This window comes from Bufo gargarizans, chromosome 2, assembly GCF_014858855.1.
Source record: "Bufo gargarizans isolate SCDJY-AF-19 chromosome 2, ASM1485885v1, whole genome shotgun sequence".
NCBI lineage: Eukaryota > Metazoa > Chordata > Amphibia > Anura > Bufonidae > Bufo > Bufo gargarizans.
Genome location: NC_058081.1, coordinates 458,147,171 through 458,167,897, shown reverse-complemented (window position 1 = coordinate 458,167,897; position 20,727 = coordinate 458,147,171).

Sequence of the window (20,727 nt, the reverse complement as noted above, 5' to 3'; positions counted from 1 at the left end):
ATGCTATTATTGTGTAAAACCTAAATAAATAAGAAAAAGTATACATATTAGGTATTGCCACGTCCGTAAAGATCTTCTCTATAAAACTATCACATGACCTAACTCCTCAGATGAACGCTGTAAAAATAAATAAATGAAAACTGTTCCAAAACAGCCAATTTTTGGGTCACCTTGCCCCATAAAGTGTAATAATGAATGATCAAAAAATCCTATGTACCCAAAAATGGTACCAATAAAAACCTCAACACTTTCTGCAAAGAACGAGCCCCTGCACAAGACGATCGGCAGAAAAAAAAAAACATATGGCGTTCAGAAAACCAATCCAGCACAATCTGCCTTCCAAAAACCGTATGGCATTCCTTTCCTTCTGCGCCCTGCCGTGCGCCCGTACAGCAGTTTACGACCACATGTGGGGCGTTTATGTAAACCGCGGAATCAGGGTAATAAATATTGAGTTTTGTTTGGCTGTTAACCCTCAATGTGCTAAAGATTTTTTTCCCCTCCCCTCCATGACGGCACCTTACTTGGAGATTATCCTCCTCCTCCAGCCAGGCAGGGACAGGAAAGGTTCAAAAGGGCCCGCCTCCTCACTTATCTTCTGTGTCTTCCTGTCCCTGCCAGGCGGAGGATAGGACTACGTTTGTGCTCCGGTTGGGAGCTTTTCGCGGAGGGCGGGTGCATTGCGCCAGCCACGGTCTTACCTTGGGCAAGTAAGTCCGTTCCATGGATGCCTGCCGCAGTCCCCTTTTCAAAACTCGCGCGCGCCAGCGCGTAGTGGCAGGCCGCGGCAACCGGACACTCAGGGAGTACTTCCGGTTTCCAGGCTGCCCGCTGCCCGAGATTCTCGGCTCCGGCGGGTGACGTCATCTGGGGGCCTAATTGAGGTAGCCGGAGAGTTTCCCGGCCGGATGACGTCGGAGGTCAAGGGGAGGACTTCCGGCCACACGTACATTCAAAATCTGGCGCCCTGGTCAAGTCGGATGTCGGCCTCTGACCAGACAGTTGCAAGCTTCCTGCAGCCTCAGACATCCGCACGTATGGATCAGGAGGAGGCTATGGACCAACCTGTAGCTGTGAGTGACATCCAGGTTGTGAGTATGGAATGCTGCTTGCACTATACTAAGTCTTTCTCATCTTTCCCCTTTTTTTGTATGGAAGAGTGACAAGGATAGCTCTGTAAGGCCTAAAATATCGCCGAAATCTAAAGTTCCTAGATGTCGCGTATGTTCGGCCAAACTCCCCGATAACTATGCTAAAAAACTTTGTGAGAAATGCATTGATAGCATTGTTAGGGAAGAAGCCCCGTCCCTGAAACAGGAATTGCAGTGCCTGATTAAGCAGGAAATAAAAAACGCTTTCTCAGATTTTTCTGCAGCCGCTAACGTCCCATCTACTTCCAAACAGGGGCCTAGGAAAAGATCCCCCTTAAAAACCTCTTCATCTTCCTCTGATGTTTCTTCAGATAGCGAGGAAGATAGTTTTAATTCCGACTCTGATGAAGATTTTAAAAATTATCTATTTTCATCTGACGATATAAAGGATCTATTAAAAGCGGTTAGGGATACCATGGAAATTAAGGAAGAAAAAGTACATAAGTCCGCCCAGGATAAAATGTTTTCAGTATTAGAAACCAAGAAAAAAAGGGTATTCCCGGTACACAAAAATTTGCTGTCTCTTATCTTGAGGGAATGGAAAAATCCTGACAGGAAGGTTTTTCTGCCCCGAACAATTAGGAAAAGGCTTCCTTTTGACGAAGAAGAACTGTCCCCGTTCCTGACTTGTCCTAAAATTGACGTGTCACTCTCCAAATTAGCTAAGGGTTCCTCTTTACCATTTGAAGATACAGGATCACTGCGTGATCCTATGGACAAAAAAGTGGATGCTAGCCTTAAAAGAACCTGGGATGCGGTCGCGGCTTTGTTTAAACCTAATATTGCGGCCACGTCCGTGGCTAGATCTCTAAAAAATTGGTTGGAACAACTAGAGATACTATTGAAGTCCAATACCCCATACGAAAATTTTGCAGACTCCTTCCCTCTTTTATTAAAAGCCGTAGATTTTCTGTCAGACACAACAGCGGATTCTGTCAGGCTGGCCGCAAGAGCTACGGCTCTAGCCAATAACTCTAGGAGGGCACTTTGGCTAAAAGCTTGGTCTGGTGACACAGGTTCCAAAGCGAAACTATGTAACATTCCATTTCATGGTAACCTTCTCTTTGGTCAGGATTTAGATAAAATCCTAGAGAAAGTGTCTGATTCTAAAAAGAATTTTCCAGAGGATAAAAAGAAGAGGAAAGCTCCCTTTTTTCGTCCCCAAAAAAAGGTTAGTTTTCAAAATAAAAGGAGTAAATCGGAAAACTGGAGATCAGGAAGACAGAAAGGGAAGGGATTTTTGTTCTCTCCCCGTTCCGAGGAACCTTCCAAAAAATGACGCCAGAGCCCCAGTGGGGGGAAGACTGGGGAAATTTGTGGATTGCTGGGAAAAATACTCTTGCAGCCACTGGTTACTGAATACTCTCAGCAAGGGGTACAGTATTCCCTTTGTAAGGAGCCCCCCCCCCCTATTTATTCAGACCCCAGTTCAGAGCTCGGAACATCTCCAGCTCGGCATGGAGCAAGAAATCGGACTGTTAGTTCAAATGAACGTCTTAGTTCCGGTACCTACGGACCAAGTCAGTCTGGGCTGTTATTCCAGGGTATTCTTGGTAAAAAAAACAAACGGGAAAATGCGTCTCATTATAAATATGAAAGCCCTGAACAGGTCCATAAAGTACGAAAAATTCAGGATGGAATCTATAAGAACCACGGTCAAAGTTCTACAGGAAGGGGACGTTTCTGGCATCCATAGATTTGAAAGATGCGTATTTTCACGTACCCATCCATCCAGGGTCTCAACCATTCCTGAGAATAGCGGTATGGGTCCAAGGGCAGCTAAAACATCTCCAGTTCCAAGCTCTACCTTTTGGGATAACGACTGCCCCCAGGCTTTTCACAAAAATTATGCTAGAGGCAATAACCCCTCTGAGAAAGGAAAAAATAATGATAATTCCATACCTGGACGATCTGTTGGTAGTGGGGGACTCCCGAAAAGACCTAGAGTCCAATCTATCCAAAACGATAGACAGACTGGAGGAACTGGGTTGGATTTTAAATCGGGAGAAGTCCCATTTAGTTCCCACGCAACAGATAGTTTTTCTGGGAATTCTCATAGACTCGGTGAGCCAAAGATGCTTCTTACCAGCAGAAAAGATCCCAAAAATCCAATCCCAAGTAAAACGGTTCAGGCAACAAAGATCCCACACCATAAGACAAACGATGGCCCTGATAGGAACCTTTACAGCCTGTATCCCGGCAGTGAAGTGGGCGCAAATACATTCCCGTCCTCTTCAGACGTTTATGTTAAAAGTATGGAACCGGAAACAAGATTCCCTGGACAGTCTTATAATAATTCCGGATCACGTACGGTCCTCGCTAAAATGGTGGGAAGTAAACTTAAATTTACAGAGGGGAGTTCCATGGGTAGTGAGAGATCAGGTGATCCTCACCACGGATGCCAGCCTTTGGGGCTGGGGAGCACATCTTCAAACAAAGTCAGCCCAAGGGGAGTGGTCACAGTCTCAGAAGAGGTACTCATCAAATCACCGGGAACTTCTGGGGGTGTGGGAAGCTCTGAGTTACTTCTCAGAGGAGTTGGAAAGGTCCAACGTACAAGTAAGATCCAACAACAAGTCGGTAGTGGCATATATAAACCACCAGGGAGGAACAAAAAGCAAACAACTACAAGCCCTAGCCAACAAGATTTTCCTGTGGGCGGAGGAGAATCTCCTCTCCCTGTCAGCAGTTTTTCTAAAAGGGACGCAAAACATACAGGCGGATTTCCTCAGTCGCAGGAGATTAGATCCGGGGGAGTGGAGTTTAAAGGAGGAAATTTTCCAGACCTTAACACAAAGGTGGGGTCTTCCCCAAATAGACCTTTTTGCAAACAAAATAAATGCAAAATTACCAACCTATTTTTCCCTGGATCCATGGGATCCGAGGAGTGCAGGAACAGACGCGCTAGCTCTCCCTTGGAAATTCCAACTGGCATACTGTTTCCCACCTCTACCCCTGATTCCGAGGGTTCTCAGGAAAATAAAAGAAGAAAGGGCCGAGGTAATCCTGATTGTTCCCAACTGGCCGAGGAGATCCTGGTTTCCTCTCCTGGCAAAGATGTCCAGGGAGGATCCTTGGATTTTGCCCTGGTCAGAGGACCTCCTCTCTCAAGGGCCGGTTTTCCACCCAAAGACGCAAAGTCTGCACCTCTCTGCTTGGATCCTGAAAGGGCAGTATTAAAATCTAAGGGTTTATCGGACGGAGTAATTAATACCATGGTAGCCAGCAAAAAAGAGGTTACTAATAAAATTTACCGTAAAATCTGGAAGAGATATCTTTCCTGGTGTTCAGAAAATACCTCTAGCTCCAGGGGGTGTATTCTGTCTATTCTGGATTTCCTTCAAGAAGGTTTTAACAAAGGGCTAAATCCTAGTACTCTTAGAGTTCAAATTTCAGCATTAAGTACCTACTTAGATGAAAAAATAGCTCTTAATCCGTGGATCATTCGCTTCATGAAGGGAACCGTCAGACTCAGACCCCGGAATAGACCTCTAGTCGCTCCGTGGGATTTAAATTCTGTCCTCTCCGGTCTCACAAAACCCCCCTTTGAGCCCTTAGAGTCAGCAAATATCAGATATCTGACCCTTAAAACAGTATTCCTAGTGGCCATTACTTCTGCACGTAGGGTTAACGAGATACAGGCCTTCTCGGTTAAAAAGCCCTTCATGACGATCAGGGACGACAGAATAATTCTAAGTTTCGACAATTCCTTTCTGCCTAAGGTTGTCTCGGAGTTCCACAGAATGGAGGAGGTGGTTCTCCCTTCATTCTGTGAAAATCCCAGATCTAAAAAAGAAGAGGTTTTTCACACTTTGGATGTCAGAAGATGTGTTCTGAAGTATATATCAGAAACTAAACACTGGAGAAAATCCAATAACCTTTTTGTCCAATTCCTAGGGGGTAGGAAGGGATTAAAAGCGTCCAAACCTTCTATTACACGGTGGTTAAAATCGGCCATCTCAGAGGCCTACATAGCAATAGGAGAGCGACCCCCGGTAAATATCAAGGCTCATTCAACAAGGGCAGTATCGACTTCATGGGCGGAAGAAGCATCCGCTTCCTTGGAGCAGATCTGTAGGGCAGCAACCTGGTCGAATCCGCATACCTTTGTAAAACACTATAGGATAGATACTGATTCTAAAAGAGACCTATCCTACGGTAGGAAAGTTTTACAAGCTGTTGTCCCTCCCTAATTGACTAATCTGTTAGTTCTCCAAGTAAGGTGCCGTCATGGAGGGGAGGGGAAAAACTGAATTAGTCTTACCGGTAATTCCTTTTTCGCGAATCCTCCATGACGGCACCGCTTATATTCCCCCCCAAAAAAAAAAAAAAAAAAAAAAAAAGGGACTAGTTATAAAGTTAATAATTAGTCTAGAGATATATGTATGAGGTTTAATACGTATGACAATGAATAGTTAATTAACTGGTGGAGGTCACGAATGAGTGTGTAAGTTTAGGGCCTGTCAAGTCCAGAAGACACTGAAGATAAGTGAGGAGGCGGGCCCTTTTGAACCTTCCTGTCCCTGCCTGGCTGGAGGAGGAGGATAATCTCCAAGTAAGGTGCCGTCATGGAGGATTCGCGAAAAAGGAATTACCGGTAAGACTAATTCAGTTTTTTTATAAAATGGAAAATCTGCCAAAAATGTGAAATTTTGAAATATCATCTCCATTTTCCTTTAATTCTTGTGGAATGCCTAAAGGGTTAACCAAGTTTGTAAAATCAGTTTTGAGTAACTTGAGGGGTGTAGTTTCTACAATGGGGTCATTTATGGGAGTTTCCACTATGTAAGCCCCACAAAGTGACTTCAGACCTGAACTGGTCCTTTAAAAAGTGGGTTTTGGAAATTTCCGTAAAAATGGTAAGAATTGCTTCTAAGCCTTCTAACGTCCTAAAAAAATAAAATGACATTTCCAAAATGATGCCAACATCAAGTAGACATATGGGGAATGTTAAGTAATAAATATTTTATTAGGTATGACTTTCTGTTTTAGAAGCAGAAAAATAGAAATTGGGAAAATTGAGAATTTTTCCAAATTTTTGGTAGATTTGGGATTTTTTCATAAATAAAGGTGAAATATATTGACTCAAATATATGACTATCATGAAGTACAATGTGTCACGAGAAAACAATCTCAGAATGGAGTGGATAAGTAAAAGTGTTCCAAAGCTATTACCACATAAAGTGACGCATGTCAGATTTGTAAATTTTGACCTGGACACTGGGGCATCAATGACCCTTGGTCATGAAAGGGTTAAATGGGTTGTGTCATGAAACATTCTACATTTTTCAAACCAGCAACTGGATCTGAATACTTTTGTAATTGCATATAATTAAAAATATATGGTGCTAAAATGTATCGGTTTAGCGCCACCTGCTGTTTGTTTTTTCTCATTTTTTGTCCATCTCACTGAGATTTTTGAATGTGCGCAGTTTATATTTTCACCAGTGCCGCAGCTGCTTCTCCCCATGTCCGGATGAAAACATCCGGTGTCGGAGAGGGGAGCAGCCAATGGCAGGCTGGGACGGGGACAAGCCTCCCTAGTGTCACTCGTGATGCTAGGGAGGCTTGTTCCTGCCTGCCATTGGATGCTCCCCCCCCCGAAACCGGATGTTTTCATCTGGGCACAGGAAGAAGCAGCTGTAGTGGTGTGGGGACCAGGAGCGGCGCAAGGAGCGGGTTCCCCTGAAAGTATATTCAGCACGTATATAAAAGTTATGGCAGATCTTTAATCTAAGAGCTGTAAAGCACTTGGATTAAAGCTTCTGCCCCAGGACTGCCGCTGTTAGGGACAGTGTACAGTCCAGTAATACTGGCAAGGGACCAATTAGAGTGGTCTCTTGCCCGCGATCGCTCTGATTGGTTAGTCTGCACAGACTAACCAATCAGATCGCGGCAGTGTAAAAATGCTGGTTTCAGTCTCTGATCTGCACTCTGCAGATCGGAGCCTGAAATCAGGCACTTGATGCTCCATGCCCTTCTTTGTGCCCCCGCTTTCTGCACCCTGATGTGGCCTGTCTGCCCCTTGCCTGCTGCTCCCTGGTGTCTGGGTGACCCATCTGTGTCGTCCGTGCTCCATATGTGCCGGCCCTGTCTGCATTTCCTCCCCCCCTGAACCTAGTGCGTCCCCCTGCTTCATCCCCCTGCTATTTGTGATGGCGTCGGCTCCGTTCCTGAGCCACAGCCATCAGCAGTGAGTGTCAGCTGTATTCTGACACTGCTGTAACCCCTTAGATGCCACGGTCAGCGGCATCCATGGTGTTAATAGAGAAGGGGGGCTCCATCTCTCTCAACCATCGGGGTGCCACGCTGCTATGGCAGCGACCCGATGGTTGCCATGGCAACCGGACTGCCTTTCAAAGGCATCCAGTGTTGCCATCTATCAGTGTAAAAGAGCATTGCAAACTATAATAAAGCCATCAGCCCCACTGGATCTTTAAGATCCAAGTGGGACTTGATAAAAAAAGGTGTGAAAATAAAAAAGTAAAAAATAAATGTAAAATAAATATAAATGTAAATAAAAATAAAATAAACTGCCTTTTCCTATATCCACTCATATATGAGATTAAAAAATTATAAAAATAAAATAAACAACACATAATTGGTATCGCCATGTCCGTAATTACCTGATCTATAAAATATCATGGTACTAATCTCGTATGGTGAATGCTGTGCCTAATAAAAACAATGGTGAAATTGCAGTTTTTTTGGCCTCACATCCCCCAAAAATTTTATAAAAAGCAATCAAAAAGTCATATGCAACCCTAAAATGATACCAATAAAAACTACAGCCCATCCTGCACAAAATAAGCCCTCATAGAACTATTTTGATGTAAAAATAAATAAGTTATGGGTCTTAGATTTTGGTGATGGAAAAAAAATGTTTAAAGGAGTTGTCTGAGTTTTTTTTTTTTTTGTTCTTTGTATGTTTCTAACTAGGCAAGTGCAAGTGCTTTACAATCCACTTACTTTATCTCCTGTTGCTGCTTTCTCAGATTTCACTGAGGGTCACATGACCTATTATGCCAGCTTCTCTCCCTGCTCTGATGATTTTTGGTGCACAAGCCTGAGAGATCAGATATGTGTCTGTACAGAGATGTCACTGTGCTGGCCGCCACCCTGCCCTGCCATCTGCTGCTGTCTGCTCTCCCTGGATTCTTAACCCCGTCAGCAGCACAGACTCAGGGCTCAAGGCTTTACTGAGTAGCTGCAGGCAGCGAGGAGACAAATGCTGGGCACAGGAGCTGACAGAGGAGTTCTGCAGAGCATTGCACAATAACAGGTAGGGAAGATCCTGTGTGTATCAGCAGTGTCATTATACACATGCACATACAACATGCTGCTGAGTCTCCCAGCAGGCAGACATGTCACTCAGGGCAGCACTTGTATTCACTCCATTTGCAGAGCAGGGGGAGGGGCAGAGATTGATGTTATTGCAGGTAAACAAAGGGCCAGAAGAGAACCAGGGAAATTAGAAAATATATTTTTTTTGGGCCGAAAACTTGCTTAGCTTAGTTATATATTGCTGACATTCAGATTTACAGTGCTATATATTTTTGTTTTCATAACTCGGACAACCCCTTTAACCAAAAGTGATTTTATGATATAAAAGTAATAGAACATAAATAAAATTACAATTTGGTGTTGCCGTAACCGTATCAACCCACAGAACAAAATTATCATATCAAATATACCACATGGAGAACCCCATAAAAAATAAATAAATAACACTGATAGAATTACAATTTTTGCCCACTTCACCTCCTAAAAAATGGAATAAAAATGCTCAAAAAGTCATATAGACCCCAAAATTGTACCGGTATAAATTACAGCCTGTCTTGCAAAAAACAAGCTCTCACACAGTTACATTGACAGAAAAATTTAAAAGTTACGGGTCTTTGCTTTGGTGATGCAAATAAAAAATGTGTAATAAAAAGTAATTTTATTAAATAAAAGTGGTATACCATGAATAAAACAATGTAAGTTTGGTACCGCCATAACCGTATCAACCCACAGAATAAAATTATCTTATCAAATATACCACATGGAGAACCCCATACAAAATTATAAAAAAAAAAAACCACTGGCAGAATTGCAATATTAAATAACCTACAAAAACCTCTCGCTGTACATCAATAATCATCCTTGGACCTAGTACCTCTACTTAAACCTTTACCAAAAGATAGATCTGCAAAGTAAAGACGGTTAGTCAGCACCTCCCAATGCGCAGGTTCACGCTGCCATGGCTAATGGCTAAAAACATAGAAAAAAAAGTCAATGCAGCAGCACTCTGCAAACCAGATAAAGTACAATAATTCCATACTCGCAAAAAAATATTATAGTGCTAATGCTACGCTTATTTATAAGGTGAGATGCTTGGCAAATGCATTTTGTACAAAAGCATTTAAGACGGTCTGCCGAACATCAAGGCGATCTCTGTAAGACTAGCACTAAATACCACCTGTTATGCGCCATAATGGCTGCCATAAAGTTCAATAAGTGTTGGTTCCAAATGCATGCTGGGTCCACTCTGCCTTTTACCATTTTTAGTGCCAAAATGGCCTCCATTACTTCCATCGGATGCATGTACCAACATGCATTCCGAGCCCACTCAATACTTTTCCTTGTGTCAGACAGCTTCCAATGAATGCAGTGAGAGCAGGCCACAGCTTTATTCTGAAACTAATTAAAATCAGCCTGAGGGGCAAACAGGCTAATCGGTAGTGCACGACTCTCCGGAGTGCCACACCTCCAGCGCTGGAAATCTGCAAAGAAAAGGGGGTCAGTCAGCACCTCCTAATGCACAGGTGCACGCTGCCATGGCTAAAAACTTATAAAAAAAAGGCAATGCAACAGCACTCTGCAAACCAAAAGAAAGAACCATGGAATACTACTATATATAGATATATAAAAAGATTATCTTTATTGAATCAATTACAAACATACATGATTGATCAGTTGGCAGAAATAGACTGTCACGGAAGGTGTACAGGAAACAAGACAATGCAAAATGAATATATGACTCACTGGATCCAAAACTAAGGAACAAAAGGGAGACCCCTGCATAAGACCTGGCACTCTCCCTGACTGCTCAGCCTACGCGAACACCCCAATGGTGGATGATCGCATATCCTCGTACCTCGACTATATAACACCTGAACACCCTACAATAGTGAGGGGACACGATCACCGGCTCCCTACACTAGACACGGAGGGAGTCAGGGTCACCTGGGATCCAGCAAACATAAAATCACAAAAGAATGTACAACACTTATCTTGTAGAAGACTGGGAAATAGGATCAGCATGCACACACACTCCAGGAAGTTGTATAAACCGCACACTAATGCATTATGGGGAGGAATTTAAAGGGATGCAATCAGTCCAACTACAAGACAGCTGAGAGAGGCTAACGAGAAGAGGAACTGAAAACCAAAACAAAGAAAGCTCAAGGAGGAGGTTCTAAAAAGGCATCTGTCAGAGCTTCTCAGATGTCTGGTTGTGACATAGACATGATGTAAAATTAGATGCAGAAGAAAAAAGCGGAGGCGCCCCCAGCAGGATTGGGTACATCTAACAGATCATCCAAAATACTGAGAGATACCATGTAAAGCACCCTGGCACTAATAATAGAATATAATGATAATATATAGTGTTGATCGAGCACCAAAGTGCTCGAGTAGAACACCTCGGGATTCTCGGGTGCTTTACCGAGCACCCGAGCACAATGTAAGTCGATGGGAGAACCCGAGCATTAAACCAGGCACCCCTTGCTCTGAAGAGGGGAGGGTGTCTGGTTGATATGAAAAGGTCAGAAATTGATAGAAACACCACTGAAATGGTTGGGAAACAGCATGGGGAGGATGTCTGGATACATCTTGGACTCCCAGGACGATGCTGTCCGAGTAGTATGCCACTTTTACAGACTGACAATAATACGCACCAAACCGAAGATAAAATTTGGTTTAAAAGGTGGGTCACACAAGTAAGAACCTAATTAAGAAGCTTAATTACTATATATATCACCAATAGTATTAGGACTACCTGTAATATTACTTGGACAGTTCCCATGAGCCAACCCCCAATACCTTTTAAACCAGTTGGCAGGGTTAAGGAAGGAGAAAGTATCAGAACACCATGTATCTTTATCAGCTTTATGTGCATCCAGCCATTTATACCTTAGATCCGCCATTTTCTCTAGACCCACCTTAACTTTAAAATTACCCTGTGGGTCTATGCAACAAGAGGGTCCCACAACCTGGCACATACCTCCATCTTTAGCTTTAACATAGTCTAGAACTAATGTGTGTTGGTTGGTGACAATGATCAAGTGGTTTTGCACAATGTTTGAGGTATTCAGAGGTCTCATCACTTCCCATATTTGATAATTTATATAATCAGTCGCCACCACCAAATGATCCCACATCTGCACTATCATGGGATATATGAAAAGACTACTAATAATTTTATTTTAAATGCTCTGTAACGGGGCACTGAAGGCACACTTGGTCTCCCACTCCCATCAGCCACAGACCTGCTGCTTAGCTTCGTGAGCGAGGATCTGTGTTCAGCCTCATTCCCAGGGCGGCTTTTGCTACCTGGGAGGCTCCCTGCTCCTAGGGCTGCCTTGAGCGCCGAGCTGATCACTCGGTGCTCGACTTGTCTGTCTGTTGGTCATGTGAGGCTGGCCACGTCACATGACCCTCACTCCCTACTCTAAATACAGGCAACCTGCTGGCTACAGGTTGCCTGTGATTTTGGTCCCTTAGGCTGTGTATTATTATTGTTATTTAGCTTACCTTTGGATTTGATCCTTGATCTGCTTCCTGACACCTCTTCTGCCTACTCCCTGAACCTTGACGCTACCTCTTGGATTTTGACCTCGACTTGCTTTTGGATTTTGTCTTTGTCTCTTCTCTTGTACTGACGTGACCTCCCAGATTTTGACCTCGGCCCTCTCTCGGCTCTGTCTCCTCCCTCGTACTGACGTGACCTCCTGGACTGACCCCGGCTAGTTGACCCGCCTCGCCCTTCCATTTTTGGTGGTACCTTGCTTGTTCCACCTCTCTGTCCGCTCGAGTGCTACCTCTCATTGGCTGTCCTCTTCCCTGCTGTCTCTATCTCTCTGTTTGCACTTACTCAGGTCAGGGACAGTCGCCCAGTTGCGCCCCGTCACCTAGGGTGGGTGGTGTAAGTAGGCAGAGACAGGGGACCGGGTGGCAGCTCAGGGGGTGCACCTCCGCTCTATCTTTATACCCGTGATGCCTCCCTGTGACATGCTCTACAACATGTGGCTTACCGTTTGTTCTGGGTGTGTTATCTTTGTCCCTACGGTACAAGGTGTGTTTAGGAATACCATTTATGTCAATTTCAGAGTGTGGTACTCTAAAGCTGGCAGGAGTAAGCCTGGCAATGGTAAACAGTCCTGTGACATTCTTGGATAACCATTTGTATGCTTTGTGTCCACAAACTAAGTATATGTCCTCTGGAACTGCCACTGCTGTGCTATTGTACAATTGGGTAATTAATTTGGCAAATTTTATCCCTTTCGCCAGCTCATATCCTTTTAACTGACCTTCGGTGTTGTTAGCTAATATACCTGTGATAAGATCCTGTACAGTATGGTTGTTACAGGGTAGGTATTTTCTGTTCACAGCATCTACAACAATACACTGCATGTGGCTGTCTGTTTTTGAGTCATTGCAACCTGAGTGTATGTGTGGACTAAATGTCATGCCTTTGGTTTGTACTTGGAGACAATAACATGTCCAGCTAGGAAAACATGTGACATTAGCCCAGTGTCCCTCTTGCCAGGGGGTAGAGCTATAATCTATTGAGGGTCCTGATCTGTTTATCATGAGCCATGGGGCATCTGCCCACCCTGCGACAGGTAAGGACACTTCCCTGTCCTTATCTTTTCTGGATTTAACTCAGTATATGCTAGTGAGAAAGATAGTAGAGTTAGACAGGTCAATCAGTTCAGAAAGGTCCAGGGGTATTGCAAAATAAGGCATACTGGCTGAGCTCACGGGACTATGGGTACAGATCCAACAATCTCTGAGTCTCAGTCTCATTGAACCCGTGGACTAGAATTTGACGGTGCCATATCAGTGAAGTGTCCTATTCAGCACCCAGTGTCGTGAACACTGCTGATATGCCTACAGTCAAAGTCATGATAAGTAGGTGGACCCTGATGGCTTACTGTTCCAGGGTCATCGGGACATACTTTACTCTTTTAGAATGTGGATCCAGGTAGGTCTCCCTTTGAGTTTCACAGAGGTCAGCGTAGTCAGCAACACCTGGTAAGGCTCCTCGTATCGTGGTTTGAGGGTGTTTCTGACGTGTTTCTTGTCCACCACCCCCTCTCTAGGTTTCAACGAGTGGGTCCCTTGAAGGTAATCTGGATCTGGAATGGAAGAGAGAACTTGTGCACGTATGTTAGACAATTTTTTGCTCAAGGCTATCACATATTTTGCAACAGATTCATAATGCATTTGCAATTGCTGTGGGAAGTAGTGCCCCATCCTAGGCCCTGTCCCAAACAAAATGTCATATGGAGTCATTTGTTTGAAGGCCTAGGGATGTGTCTAACTGAAAATAGTGCAATCGGCAGGCATTCTACCCAACTGAGCCCTTTCTCACTAGTCATTTTCAGCATCTTGGACTTCAGTACCCCGTTCAGTCGTTCGAATTTGCCGCTGCTTTGGGGTCTGTACGGCGTATGATAGGCTAAATGTGACCCTACCATCTTTCAGACTTCCTGGGTTAAGCTAGCAGTGAATGCTGGGCCCTGATCACTCTCAATGACCTCAGGTACTCCAAACCTACAAACAGTTTCCTGCATTAGCTTCTTAGCAGTTGTTGTGGCTGTCTGATTTCGGACTGGGTAGGCTTCTGGCAATGCAGAGAACAAGTCTACCACTATTAGCACATATTAAAACCCTTGGTACATTGGCATCTGGATGTGGTCAATTTGAATCAGTTGGAATGGGTACTGGGCTTTGGGGAGACATTTGGTTGGTGTAGGCTCAGTTCTTCCCGGGTTGCACTGCGCACAGATCAGGCAAGACTGAGTATGCCTCACCAGGACAGGGGTTATCCCTGGGGCCACCCATTTCTTGTCAATTAGTTCTTGCATGATGGTCTTAGATTGGTGGGTGGGCCTATGAGCTATTGAAGGTATCAGAGGATAGAGATCTTTAGGCAGGCATACTCTCTTTCCTTGGGTCCACAGTCCAGATTCTTTCTCTTCTTGGGCTGACTCTTTCAGCCAATCCAATTTTTCTTGTGGCGTCGGCTGCTTCTGTAACTGGAATAGCAGGTCTCAGGAGACCTCTTTTGGTTTCTGTGTTAGGTCTGTTGTGGACTCTGTTGCCATCAAGACTTGTGAGGTCTGTTCTTCTTCCTCTTTCACTGCTGCTTGCTTTGCTGCTTGATCAGCTAGGGCTTTTCCTCTGGCTTCAGACGTGTCAGCTCAAATGTGCCTGTAGATCAATAAAATCTTCAGATTTTCCAGTATACTCCCCCCTTGGAAGATGGAGAAGAGCAGCAGGATTGAGGATGTGACATCTTTGAATAGTGACATTATCAGGTAGGAGCAGGCTACCTTGCAACTGTAGGTGAATTTGATTAGTCAAATGCCTAGGTTGTGTTTATTGGAGAATGGCAGAAATGTCATGTGGTGCTAGGATAGTGAGGGGGTGGCCTAGTACCATATCAGAAGTGGTGTCCAGCACTGGCTGCATGTACAGCTCTGACACAGGAAGGGGCTGCCCTGGCTACTGGGTCCAGTCTCTTTGTATGGTAGGACTTTGGGGTCCTTTAGGGTCACAGTGACTGGTGGGATATTGAGGCGTCCGATATCCTGGGGTCCTTTGGCCCAGAGAGTATCGGGAATGAGGTGCAAAATGGTTTGCAGCAAATCCCCTTGCTCGTATGAATCAGTGCAGAATTTTATTGTCAGACATCCGGCAGTCGTGAGCGAGACATAACTTGAGCAAAAACCACAAAGAAGCGAGACAGTGTCTTATCAGAAAGAGGATGTTAAACTAGCACAGCAGAAACTAGCATTTCTGAGAAAAGAAAAGGTGGGGGTCAACAGCTCCCCTGCAGCTGCACATCTGTCCTATTGAGTTTCTGAAGAAGATCCGAGCCTAACAGATTGAAGGGGCACGTTTGGCTGACAACAAATTACAACATGACTCCTCCTGGAAGGTGGATTGATCTGTTAATTTTGCTTTTGACCATTTCTGTAGTTTCTCTATAAAGTATTCCCCAGACTCATGATCCCAGGGGTCAAAGTTCTGACCCCCTCAGCTCAGGGATGGAATGTGGTCCATTATCAGTGAGGAGTATTTGCCTGTCTTGTTCTCCTTGATGCTTTGCAGGTCTGACCATGTGCATCCATAGGTTTGGTGCACCTGAGATAGTTTCCTGTAAAATGGCATTGGGTTAGTATCGGGATCTGGCAAGAGATTCACTATGGTGAACAACTGCTGTTGGGTGAAGGACACATATTTGTGCGGGCCCTTTATTAGTGCCAGGGCTTCCCTAAGGGTTTCGTAATTGCTCCTCTCTAGATCTTGCATGTTTCTTTTCATTGCAGTAATCTGAGACTGGAGGGCGGTGTTGGGGTTCTCTGCTGCGTTTGATCGGGTTCTTTTGTCTGACCTCCCACCATTATGGGTGTAGGGGGTCGTGATCTGATGGGGAGTCATAAAAGTGCCATCTGGGTTTATCATCGGGTACAGCATAGAGACCACCGGGACACTAGGGGTCACAGGGGGATCCGGGCCAAAGGAGATTAAAAGGTCCAGCCATGGGCGTTGGCTGTAGAAAAGATGGCACCGTAGTGGGGACTGATGAGGCGTGCTGGGGAACTACAGAGGTGTGGTTATGTGGGCATAAAAGAACCACAGGCTAGGCACGTATTACTGGAGACGGAATTCTTTTGACCGCACACTTTACAAGTCCAGCCTTTTTCCTGTCTGATGGCGCCATCATAGGGTGGTGGCTGCGCTCGCCCAGTTAATATACCAGGTTTACAGTAGTATCTCCAGCTGCTTTCATCATAATTTAGTTCTCCCCCCCGTCTTTTCAAGTTCCTTACTACAGTCCAAACACACGGACGGTATCTTTTAATTTTCATCCTCCAACTTCCCTCTTTTTTCATTCAACAACGTCTGCCACGTAACAGGGCAGTGTGCCACCTTTTGGTACATTTTTTCTAACTTGCTTAAACATTTAACCAATCGTTTTCCTCGTTTGTCCGCCACGTACTGCTCAGGGGAACAGTAACCCTTCGGGACACTTTCATTGTTTCCCATCTCGCCTCTCACACCTACTTGAGCCATCTAAAGACCGCTGTATAGAGTAATCACTGGACTTGATGACCTTTGAGTCCTGGTCAAGCGCACACTGGGATACCGTGGACCGCTCTCCCCCTTCTGTGATCGTCCCCTTTTTGGAGATTTGAGTCAGATGCCGGGCTGCACTCCAATACAGGCTAATAGGAGAAATCTGTGTCTCAGTCAGTGATACTTGTCAACAGAGTCTTCACAACTCATAAACGCAACACAATACATCAAGTCTCTAAAACATATGCGTTTCCCATCTTGCCTCTCTCTGTGGCCTCTCTCTCACACATGCACAGATGGACTACACCAAAGGCCACACGGAGGTAAGATAAAACAGTTTTCTTACCTCTTATCACGGGCCTGCAGTCCCGGTGTCCGTTAGTGAGGTCCTCCTCGTCTGGTCTCTGGGGGTGCTGGATCAGGGGATCCTATCCTCGAGCTCCATGTTGGGCTGCCAACCGTTTAGGATTTGATCAATGGTCAGTGAAGTTGATGTGCTGGTCCAAATTATAGAAGTAGGTTTACAGGCCTGGAGAGAAATGACACTGATCACTCAGCTGGGAGTCAAAGCATAGCTCTGGTTTATTGCAGAACAGCAGACAGTCTATATGTTAACAGGAAATGTAGAACAGGAAAAAGCGGGGGAGGCAGTGTGGCGTATGTCTTTACTATGTGCTATAAGCTATGTGTTTTCTCACATCTGTGTGCGAGAGGAGGTTCACCCCTCACCCTTTCCATGTCGGTGAAGCTGTTGCTTTCTGTTTCTTTGAAGCTGCTTGCTTGAGCTGAACGGAAACTGTCTTGAGACACATAATAAAGCAGAAAACAAGATTCTTTGTTATAGGTGTTGGCTGGGTACCTGACCACCATTTTAACTACAGTATAGTCTTCAACAAGCAAGTATCCATTTTGTCTCAATATTCCATAACAAGTTCTTTGTAGCAGGGGTCGAGAAGAGTGAACAACCAGTAATTGGTGTTTGGGAAAATGCGTATAACGAGAGGGTCATGGGAGAGGCAGCATAACATAAAGTCAGCCATGTGTGCCAGAGTCCCAACAGACAAGACTTACTGTCCTCATCAGGAGGATGACTCTTGTTAAGGAAATTATCCAGCTTTTCTGAAAGTGGATATAAAATTTAAAAGATGTTTTTCATTTTCTCTGTAAATGTGATATAATGTGATGACATTTGAAAAGAACAAGCATAAGCTAAAAAACCTATAGAAGTGAACTGTGTGTGTTAAGATAACATAACATTTGTACTACTACTGGGACATTTTGCCTCTCTTGCTTAAAATTCTAAATCCATTAGTTAACACATTTTTGTAAAAGTGAAACTTGAAAAATAACTAACCAATCAATAGATGGATTCAAAAGCCATTATTGAAATGTCTGTAAACCAATCATGTTTTACTTTGAGGGGTTACACCCTGTGAACTGTGTATAAATAAAGGGTGCAGGACACTTTCACTTTAGGGTCCTGACAAGGTTTTGAACTATACTCAGACTTCTGTCATTTTCCTCCATCGACGTCATTCACCTGAACACGAGGCAACGATCATCATGTGGCTGACCCTTGGCCTGCCGCAACACTCTCAATCTCCTCATCCTCTTCCTCATCTTCGGCCCATCCACGCTAAACAGATGGAATAAACCTGCTATGGGAAATACCCTCTGTAATGGAGGCAACCGTCTCCTGCTCCTCCTCATCATCCTCAATATCATCCAATTCGCACTGAGAAGATGAACGGAGGGTAGCCTGGCTATCACCCTGTGTACTGTCTTCCCCCATTTCCCCTTCTTCCACATGCAAAGCGTCCGCTTTCATTGTGAGCAGCAAGCGTTTCAGTAGACACAGAAGTGGGATGGTTTACGCTGATAATAGTATCATCGCCGCTCACCATCTGTGTTTATTCCTCAAAGTTAAGTAAAACCTCACAGAAGTCAGACATTCATGCCCACTCCTCGCTTGTGTAGAGCGGAAGGTGACTGGAAAGGCGACAACCATGTTGCAGCTGGTTTTGTACTACTGTCCTCTGATGCTCACAAAGCCTGGCCAACATGTGGAACGTGGAGTTCCAGAGCGTGCTTTACGTCGCACAACAGGCAATCATGCCTGGTTGTAGGTTGAGTGGCGAGAGCCACAGCTCACTTTGGTCCCTGATAACCTGCCACAGCTCTGCGGCGGTGTGCTGTTTGTTACCTAAGCAAACTCGTTTCAACACGGCCTGTTGCAGCTTCCCCACTGCAGTGCTACACTGCTTCCAGCTACTGACTGATGGCTGACTGGTGCTGCAACATGATAATTCAGAGATGGAAGTGGAGGAAGAGGTGGAGGAGGAGAAGCTGGGGGGGGTTGCAGCCACTAATGTAGGTGGTGGCGGAAATTCTGATGGAAGTAGGGCCCACAATCCTTGGCGTCGGTAGCACCTGTGCCATCCCAGGGTACGACTCACTCCCTGCCTCCATAACATTCACCCAGTGTGCCGTAAGGGAAATGTAGCATCCCTGGCTAAAAGCACTTGTCCATGTGTCAGTCGTTAAATGGACCTTTCCAATAACTGCGTTGGACAGGGCATGGGTAATCTTACGGGACACATGCTAGTGTAAGGTGGGGACGGCACACCGGGAACAATAATGGCGGCTGGGGACTGAGTACCATCTGCATGCACCATCAGCAGCACGGCTACTTCCTCGTCCCTTACTGCTCGCTTTCTGCATATTAAATGGTAGCACAGGCTTTGTAAGTGTATGCGCAAATAAATTAAACTGAATGTCACTGATATTTAGGATGTGCACACGTTATTACCTGTGCTACATCTCCTGTATAATGTTTGCGCATCCTAAATAGCTGTTACATTCCCTGTAATTTTTTATTAGCCGCTGGTGACAGCGACATTACCTGTGCTACATCTCCTGTATGTCGCTGTCACCAGCGGCTAATAAAAAATTACAGGGAATGTAACAGCTATTTAGGATGCGCAAACATTATACAGGAGATGTAGTGCAGGTAATGTTGTTCCTGTCACCAGTGGCTAATGAAACATTTCAGGGAATTTCACAACTATTTGGGATGCGCAAATGTTATACAGGAGATGTAGAGCAGGTAATGTCGCTGTTGTCACCAGCGGCTAACGTTATACAGAAGATGTAGCACAGGTAATGTCGCTGCTGTCACCAGCGACTGATGTTATACAGGAGATGTAGCGCAGGTAATGTCGCTGCTGTCACTAGCGGCTAACGATATACAGAAGATGTAGTGCAGGTAATGTCGCTGCTGTCACCAGCTGCTAACGTTATACGGAAGATGTAGCACAGGTAATGTCGCTGCTGTCACCAGCGACTGATGTTATACAGGAGATGTAGCGCAGGTAATGTCGCTGCTGTCACTAGCGGCTAACGATATACAGAAGATGTAGTGCAGGTAATGTCGCTGCTGTCACCAGCGGCTAACGTTATACAGGAGATGTAGCGCAGATAATGTCGCTGCTGTCACCAGCTGCTAACGTTATACGGAAGATGTAGCACAGGTAATGTCACTGTTGTCACCAGTGGCTAACGTTATACAGGAGATGTAGCGCAGGTAATGTCACTGCTGTGACCACCGGCTAACGTTATACAGGAGATGCAGCACAGGTAATGTCACTGCTGTCACTAGCGGCTAACGTTATATAGGAGATGTAGCACAGGTAATGTCACTGCTGTCACCAGCGGCTAAGAAAAAATTACAGTTAATGTCACTGATATTTGGGATGCGGAAACGTTATACAGGAGATGTACCACAGGTAATGGCGCTGCTGTCACTAGCAGCTAAGAAAAAATTACAGTCAATGTCATAGATATTTGGGATATGGAAACGTTATACAGGAGATGTAGCACAGGTAATGTCGCTGTCCACAGCGTCTACGGAAAAAGTACACTGGATGTCACAGATATTTTTAGCCTGCGCACACGTTACACAGGAGATGTAGCGCAGATAATGTCGCTGTCTGCAGCGGCCAAAGTATTGTAAGCTATTTAGCACAGGTTGCGCTAAAAATATATATTGCTGCCAGATACAACAATAGTCCATAAAAGGACTTTTGGGTCTCTTCAATTGCAATTTAGCGCAGGTTGAGCAGAAATATATATTGCTGCCAGACACAATAGTCCTTAAAAGGACTTTTGGGTCTCTAACACCAACCCTGCTTAACAAAAAAATTAAATTAAATTCCCTACACTT